The sequence below is a fragment of the Macrobrachium rosenbergii genome, chromosome 47 (genome assembly GCF_040412425.1).
Source record: "Macrobrachium rosenbergii isolate ZJJX-2024 chromosome 47, ASM4041242v1, whole genome shotgun sequence".
In the NCBI taxonomy this organism is placed as follows: Eukaryota; Metazoa; Arthropoda; class Malacostraca; order Decapoda; family Palaemonidae; genus Macrobrachium; species Macrobrachium rosenbergii.
The window spans coordinates 21,489,479-21,497,583 of record NC_089787.1 but is presented as its reverse complement, the minus strand read 5'-3'; positions in this window follow the sequence as shown (position 1 = coordinate 21,497,583).

Here is an 8,105-nt window from a genome sequence, read left to right as displayed (position 1 = left end):
GAGGAAAAAGGACGATTCCCATCCTCATAATGGCACGCGAACCGTCCTCCGTTCTCCGTATTCTTTGGCCGGGTATGGAACCCGTCGAATAAATTTTGGCAGGGGACAATGCGGGAGGGGCCCCCTCGTAACAAAGGACCTAGGTGCCATTTGGCTCGGTACCACTTAACTACCATTAAGAGACCATTATCCAGCCTAATAATTATAAGCCCTGCCGTCCAGCCTATGTACACTCGGGCCCATCGTCCCGCTAATTAACTGAGCAGAATGGCCTCATTATCTCTCCATCTCATTTTAATAATTAACTCCCCGGCTTCAGAGGAGAATCCTTTGACAATAACTCGAAGGATTAAGACATTAATAAGGAATCAACCAGAATGCAGTTTGAGGAGTTGGCTGGAGAAGGTAAGGGGTGGAGGGTTGGGTTGTGAGGGAGAAGATTCAGGTTGGTAGAGGTAGGGAGGTAGGTAGGTGAGGTGAGCCGGACTAAAGGTTAGAAAGAAGTGCAATAACATATTTACATCCGGGTTGCAATCGTGATGTTTACGTTTCCCAAGCGCGTTCATCTTTTGCCTTGCTTTCGATTTCCATTGAGGTTTTATTGTCTATACCGTGGAGGTCACCGATGTTATCTGAGAGTCACTTAATCACGCAAATAATCTTCGAATCATTTAAAGTTTTTATTTTATGTGTTTGCAGCAACAGCAGGGAGAGTACAGAACAATACCATGGTGGTTTAGTCTCGCCTTTTGTTCAATCTTCCTTATTTGGCGTAAGATTTTAGGTACGGAACATATTTCACTTGTTTTTTGTCCAGGATTCATATTGGGAATGACTGCTCTGAGTTTCTAAAAAGAGTTTTTATGCTATAACATGAATCTGGGATTGTTAGTAAGGTGGAATTGATTTCGGGATATAAAAACCTCCATTAATTAAATCCTTTGAGTCAGATTACTCTCTAGTCCAAATGAGTTTATATATCATTCATGGCTGAATGAGATTCAGGAATTGAAGGATATTTAAGTCCTGTCATCAACATAATTAGAATTAATTCAATCTGCTGAGAATATTAGCAGTGAACTTTAACAAATAGTACTTTGGGTTGGCTGACCTTTTCCATGACGTTCCAGAACTCCAGCACAATTCTGGATTGCTTTATAAAGAAAATGGACTCAAGCTTGGTCATGGATAGCATTTTACATAATGTGTTCAACTCAATCGTGTTCTGGATAGCTGTCTATGAAGTCCTGGAACACAAGCATAAATCTGTCTAGTTATTTCCATGATGGCTTGGAACTTAGAAATAATCCAGGAAATTATTTTCCTTTGCTCCTTGGAACTTGTGCCTAATTCTGGATATCATTTCCAATGATGGTTGAAACAAGCATGACTTTTCCATGACATTTTAGGACTCCAGAATTATTCTGGAACCCAAGTGCAATCATGGATAGCTTGTTCCATGGACGGCGAATAACTCAGGAATGACTCTGGATAGTTTACTTTCTATTACAACCTGGAAGTCAGGTGCAATTCTGAATAGCTTTTTCCACGAAGTTCTGGAACGCAAGTATAACCCTGGGTGCCTTGATAAATGACGTCCTGGAAATCTAAGATTAATCTGGATAGCTTTTTCCAAGACGTCCTGGAACGTTAGTTTGTTCCATTTCGTCTTGGAACTGTATGATTTTTATAGAGAGCTATTTCCATTACATCCTGGAAAGCTAGTGCAATTCTGTATTGCTTATTTTATTCACAAAGTTCTTGGTTCTGGAACTCTGGGCATTGTCTTGGATGCCTAATCCATGGAAACCTGGAACCCGTAAATAAATATTGATACCTTTTTCCTGACGGTCTGAAATCCAATCGTAGCTCTGGATCGCTTTCCACATACCAGCAACTCGTAAATTGCCGCAAAAATATCAATTTCAAAGATATTTTTACAAGCATGCGACGCAGCAGCTACCCCCACAGACATTGAGGTTATACACCGACTCCCATACACAAATTAGTGTATTTTTATAAGGTCTAATTTCATTCCATTATCTCCTAAAGACCGATAAATCACGGTGATACCGGGTTTCAAAATCCCGCCCCTGCTCGCATCCCCTTTTTAGATTTTTTTATTCTCCATCATCATAATTAAGTTTTTCGCGGCGCACAATTTATGGCCGACTGATTTTTCGGAGCCTTAGTATGCAACGCAAGGCTTGGAGTCATAAAAGATGAGTGGTACCCTTTATAATTACTCGTCATATTGACGACATAAGGAGATTGGCAGACATAATAAACGGCTGGATGTTTTGAAGTATAGATGACATGAAAAGTATAGATATCATGAAAAGTATAGATGACACGAAGGGTATAGATGACGTGAACGAGACTAAATCATACGGAAAGAGTAAACGAGTTGGAATAGTATAGATGACATGAAAAGATGAGAATTTTGAAGACATAAATATAAATTTTTTGAATATGCCCTTTTATAAGCTTAGTTATCTTGTCGTGGGTGTAGCCAGGGCGAGGCGAGGGGAGAGGGCGCTGGTCCCCTAAATTTTGTCTGTCATGAACAACTTTATTATGAATATCACGAAAGGCGAGAAGCGTAACCGATACATTACAGTCTGTAGAAGGCTACAGCATATGCTCTGTATTTAGGAAAAAAAAATAGCATTTGCAGTGCTTTATAACAATGAAATATAATAACATATACGTCCAGATGAATACTGTCCCATCCCTCAACTAAAATCATGGCTACACACATAAATAATCTTGCAGTTAATCAAGAAATTAATCTGAATTTGGCTCGAATGCCTCCATTCCAACATTATTTAAGCGACTGAATACCGTACAAAAATTGAACAAGTTGCGTTACTTGACTTCAAAGGGGCGATACTTTCCTAACTCACCTCCGCCATCATTCCCCAGCTGCCGAAAGGTGATAGACTCATTATGGACTCATTACCCGGAGGGAGAAGCTTCGTATTAGAATATAAACCTCCCTAAAACGGAGTCTCTATCTATCCCGTTCCTCGGTTAATGGCACAGAGGGGCAGCAACTCGATGTCCTAATAGCCCCGGTAATGACTGAATCATCTCCTAATTTCCCCCCCTCATTACTCGGCGCCGAAGAAAGCCTATGATTCGATTAAGCGGTTAAGGGGCCTAATGATCGGTCGGGAGAATTTTTTGAGTAAAACAAGACACACACGCCGTGATTGATAAGACAGTTTTCCCCTCCCCGATGAATCATCATTTGCCGGCGCTAAAGACCAATATTTTGCGGCGGATATTCAAATCACGGTCGTCAGTTCAGATTATGAGGGTGATTTCGCCAAAAACTAATATCAGGCAGTGCTGCGGATTTCAACTTTTTCAAGATAGCGGCTGACTTCATAACTAAAAGTCCGTTGTATAAATAGATATATAAGAAGTTAGTTTTTCTTAAAACTTAATTTAGTTACCTGGCAAATTCTGGATATTAAGGTGAGTTTTTGCAGGCGTTTAACGAGGCTTAATTGAGATAATATTTGGCCAGGAAGATTGGCAAAAGATCTCCGCACAGGAGCCGGTGTGGTTTTACGGAGCCTCTAGAAACCAAGAAGCCTGCACTGGCGTAGCTCGTACACAGCATTTAGAAAGATGGAAAAGGTAGTTTGCATAAAGCAACGGCCAAAAGCAATGCTATGGATTTAGCTTGCATGAAGCATTATAAAGCTACAAAAAACCAGCTTATATTAAGTATTTAAAACCCAGAAAAACCAGCGTGTAGAGGCACTGAAAAGCCAGGAAAAACCAACTTGCAAAAGCATCTGAGAAAACCACTTTGCAGGTGGTATTTAAAAGCCAGAAAAACCAGAGTGCTTGGAGCACTTAAAAACTAGAAAAAACAGCTTGCATGAAGTATTTAAAACCCAGAAAAACCAGCGTGCAGAGGCCTTTAAAACTCAGAAAACCAGCTTGCAAGAAACATTTAAAACCCAGAAAACCAGCTTACATTAAGTATTTAAAACCTACAAAAACCAGCGTGCAGAGACATTGAAAATCCAGAAAAACCAACTTTGAAAAGCATTTAAAAGCCTGAGAAAACCACCTTGCATATGGTATTTAAAACCCAGAAAAACCAAATTGCTTGAAGCACTTAAAAATACAGAAAAAACAAGCTTGTATGAAGCATTTAAAAACAAGAGGAAAAACAGTTTGTATAAAGCATCTAAAACTCGCCCCTTTTCCTGATGCTACCACCAGTATGAAGCATTGAAAGGCAAAAGCACAGCTTGTCCAGGAATTGAAGGGTAAAGAATGAGAGCGTTCTAAAAGCACGTAAAAGCAGATTGAAAATGGTCATTTGGGAAGCTTGAGTGCTGAGAGATAGTTATGCTTTGCGAAGAACAGTCTAGATTATGATATTAGGTAGATACCACCTATGAGCCGCTGACGAATTCTACAGGAGATACAGATGCCATATTTTACGAATGGGGTTGATTGTTAATATATTTTCAATAAAAAAATAGCAAAAGAACCGCTGAAATAATTAGAAAACGAAGAGCTAACAGGAAAAAAGAGTAAAGTTGAAAAGGGGATAGAAGAGGGTCGTTTGAAAAAAAAAATCTTAATATTTATGCATGACTAACTTGTAATAGAGAAGCGTTAAAACGCTATAATCTGATTAGGACGTGAATGTAAAAAAAAATGTCTGGATATAGGTGTGAAGAAACAAAAAATCACAAGTAAAAAATGCGCCGAAGTTTCTTCGGCTCAATCGAGTTTTCTGTACAGCCGCTACAGCGCATAATCAAGGCCACCGAAAATTTATATATCTTTCGGCGGTCTCAATGTAATGCTGTATGAACCTCTGCCCATGAAACATTAACCACGGTCCGGTGGTGGTCTGGCCTATATCGTTGCCAGAAGGACGATTATGGCTAACTTTAACCTTAAATAAAATAAAAATAAGTCCTGAGGCTAGAGGGCTGCAATTTGGTATGGTTGATGACTGGAAGGTGGATGATCAACATACCAATTTGCAGCCCTCTAGCCTCAGTAGTCTTTAAGATCTAAGGGCGGACGGAATAAAGTGTGGATGGAAAAACAAAGCCGGCACAATAGTTTTCTTTCACAGAAAACTAAAAACTAAATCAAGAGGAAAAAAGGAATAGATTGAAGGATACAACATTAATGAGCTGTTCAAATCTCCTCTCCCCTAAAAAAATCAGAAAAAAGATAATAAAAAGAGAGAAATATAAACAGCATCAGAGAAAAATGTGGAGAATCTCTTTTACGTAAAAAAAAAGGGAAGACCAGATGAGTGGAAGCGTGCTAAACACCTTATGGTCTCACACACACCAGACGCCTCGGAGTCCACCGCGAAATACGAGAGGAAGAAGAGGAAGACCTTTTGGCGCATACCAAAGATTCTCTGATGCGTCAGGGGAGCTCTCTTCCATTGGTGAGTCTCGCTGGCGAAATCTACTTTGTTACATCTGTTGTTGTTGACTGATTTTCTTGTTTTTAGTTTTCTGTGAAAGAAAACTATTGTGCCGGCTTTGTCTGTCCGTCCGCACTTTATTCTGTCCGCACTTTTTCTGTCCGCCCTCAGATATTAAAAATTACTGTGCCTAGAAGGCTGCAAATTGGTATGTTAATTATCCACCCTCCAATCATCAAACATACCAAATTGCAGCCCCCTAGCCTCAGTAGTTTTTATTTTATACGCTGTGCAGAAAACTCAACTGCGCCGAAGAAAATCCGGCGCAGCGTTTTTGTAGCCTAGTTGTGGGCTGGAAAATTGCCTTTGTTGATTTATTGGTGTTTTTGTTACCTTTCTGTTTCTGGATTTTGGAACAGTGTCTAAACAAGCAATATCTTACCATATTTTTTTTTAAGAATTCAAGCAAAAAAAAAAAATCGTTTAAATTAAAGACTGTTTTGATAATAAGATGACGTGGATAAAACTTTTTAATACATAAAAGAAATGAATGATCAACAGAACATGTTTTTTCTTCAGCACGGTATTGAGTGACTGTTTTGCATAATTTTGTTACTCTATCCCAAAATCTAACCACTTGTTGCCCGACAAGAGGCCCACCTTGGGTCACATTTTCGTAAAAATTTACGTCTGACCTTTTCACGTAATTTGCTAACAAACAGATAAAGTGACCTTAAAAAACTAGTTTATTTGAATGCTGTATATTATGCTCCTGTCTTGAAATGATATAATATAGCAGCCACACACACTGGGCTCCTAACTTCCCTGTTCCTAAGTTGAATTATACAAATAATTCTTTAAAAATATTCTATACAGAGAAGAGGTGATTATTTGCAGATGCCATTCCCACCCCCATCCCCCACCCTCCCACCACCCGAAACGAACTGGGATAGGGGTGGGGGGAACCAACAGTCAGAGCCAATAAAGTACAGTCCAGCAGTTCCCTTATTTTTGCAATGGTTCTCACGGGAAGATCTACCCCCACCACCACTACTAGCACTACTCCTACTACTGCCCTTCGTCAGGAGGAAGGAGGCGAAGTCTCCCACGTCCCACAGATACACACGTCTCTTCGCCCGCCTCCCTCAGCAGGAGGCCCTTGGAAGACATACGTCAAAAGTCTTCCTCGTTTCCTGGGGTCTATCCTCACGTCATCAGATTCTCTCGATTTCTTCTTCTTCTTCTTCTTCTTCTTCTTCTTCTTCTTCTTCTTCTTCTTCTTCTTCTTCTTCTTCTTTCTTCTTCTTCTTCTTCTTCTTCTTTCTTCGAGAGAGAGAGAGAGAGAGAGAGAGAGAGAGAGAGAGAGAGGTTCATTTTACGCTTATTACGTCTGAGGTGTTCTTGGGGAATGCCCTGGGAACGTTATTAAAGCTGTAATTAGTCGTAATTGTCATTAGAAATTTACTTAATCATGATATTGCGTGATCGTAGGCAAACTGTATATCAGTGTTACGTCTTTATGTTAATGTATGTGATTAAATTGCCTATTAACACAAATTAAAACACACGTTAACTGCCCACCAGCTGCCCACACTCACCAGTGATCAGGGCTGTAGTACTGTCAACTGAAATATAGTTTTTCGTATTAATTATCTTCCATAAGCCATCTTGTCATATTGGATTCTGTCAGATTACAGAATTTTCCTGTATTTTTAATACAAGTTTTTTTTTTGTATCTTTCCCCCTCTTGGAAATATCTCTCCCATTCCATCGACTTTTGTGGGTTGCTGCCGGATTGGGTGGAGAGAGAGAGAGAGAGAGAGAGAGAGAGAGAGAGAGAGAGAGAGAGATACAGAAGTGATCAGTTCTCCATCAAGTATGCATCACCTCATAATTAAAATCGGAAGGGCCTCGACGAGGTAATCCATTCGCTCTTTCCCTCTGAGTCGCCCCTTTGATGATAACAAATCTCTCTCTCTCTCTCTCTCTCTCTCTCTCTCTCTCTCTCTCTCTCTCTCTCTCTCTCTCTCTCCCCCTCCATTTGCATGCTCGAAGGAACAAAATTATTCCTCATAAAACAAAGAAAGCAAAAAAAAAAAAGATATTCATGCAAATTAGATTCCGGTCCACAATACTTCAAACCCTGTGACAGATTAATTAAAGATTCCACAAAATCATAAAACCTCTTCCATAAGGGATCTAGGATGCCTCTCAGCTACCATGAATATGTACTCGAATCCTCCAAAAGGAATAATGGTGGGGAGAGGGAGCCATTAGGAGAAGTATCTCTGTGTCTTCCTGGCCTCTTATTTCAGACGTCCAGGTGGAAGATTTTTACTACTACGGCTCTCTCGTGCAATCAACTTTTTTTTTTATGAATGGAACTCCTCTTTTTATGAATGGAGTTTTTTTTTTATGAATGGAGCTGATTGTAATTAGCTTGTTATTTGGCGTTTGTAGTGTAAACTGTTCTATTGTTGTCGTATGACAGAGTCTGGGGATGTGAGAATGAACTGTTGTAATGTTATATGCACTGTCTGTACTGCGAAACTGGTCCTGCAATTGTCCCGCAGCAGGCTTCAAAACAGTTGATAAGTCTGCATGCTTCGGATGCATTTAACACTTTTTTTCTCTCTTTTTCCTCTCTCACTGCAACATCTGCTCCTTCTCAAATTCTCGC